This window comes from Capsicum annuum, unplaced genomic scaffold (assembly GCF_002878395.1).
Source record: "Capsicum annuum cultivar UCD-10X-F1 unplaced genomic scaffold, UCD10Xv1.1 ctg41534, whole genome shotgun sequence".
Lineage (NCBI taxonomy): Eukaryota > Viridiplantae > Streptophyta > Magnoliopsida > Solanales > Solanaceae > Capsicum > Capsicum annuum.
This window is the reverse complement of record NW_025848875.1, coordinates 526-971: the sequence shown is the minus strand read 5'-3', so window position 1 is coordinate 971 and position 446 is coordinate 526. Positions and strand designations below refer to the sequence as shown.

At 37.2% G+C, this 446-nt stretch overlaps 1 long non-coding RNA gene across 1 annotated transcript in view; it reads left to right on the top strand.

Annotated features, from left to right (window-relative positions):
* The window catches only part of LOC124891855, a 376-nt gene extending 258 nt beyond the window's left edge, over nucleotides 1–118 (top strand). The window contains exon 2 of the long non-coding RNA XR_007049910.1: nucleotides 76–118. This is a non-coding gene — a long non-coding RNA (uncharacterized LOC124891855). The remainder of the gene's footprint in view (nucleotides 1–75) is intronic.
* The last annotated feature ends 328 nt before the right edge of the window (nucleotides 119–446 follow it).

Genomic DNA, 446 nt, shown 5'->3' with positions numbered 1-446 from the left:
CCAAAGCAACAATAGTATTTATATCATTCGTGGGTGCGGCTAACTCCCCATGAGGTAATTGTATGATTTTCCAAGGTAAAAGAGCTCCTGACCAATTAGAAACAAAAATAAATAAAAACATAGTGCCAATAAAAGGAACCCAGGGCCCATATACTTCTCCAATTTGAGTTTTAATCACATCTATAATGAATTCAAGAATATATTCGAAGAAATTCTGACCCCCGGTCGGGATGGTTTGTGGGTTCCGAATAGCTATAGTGGCTGAACCTAATAAGATAGCAATTACAACCCAAGAAGTAATAAGTACTTGGCCATGTACTTGGAAACCCCCTATTTGCCAATAGAAATGTTGGCCTACTTCCACACCGTATATATCGTATAACCCCTTTAGATTATTGATAGAACATGATAGAACATTCATATTGCCTTGCCCTCTAAAAAAATTG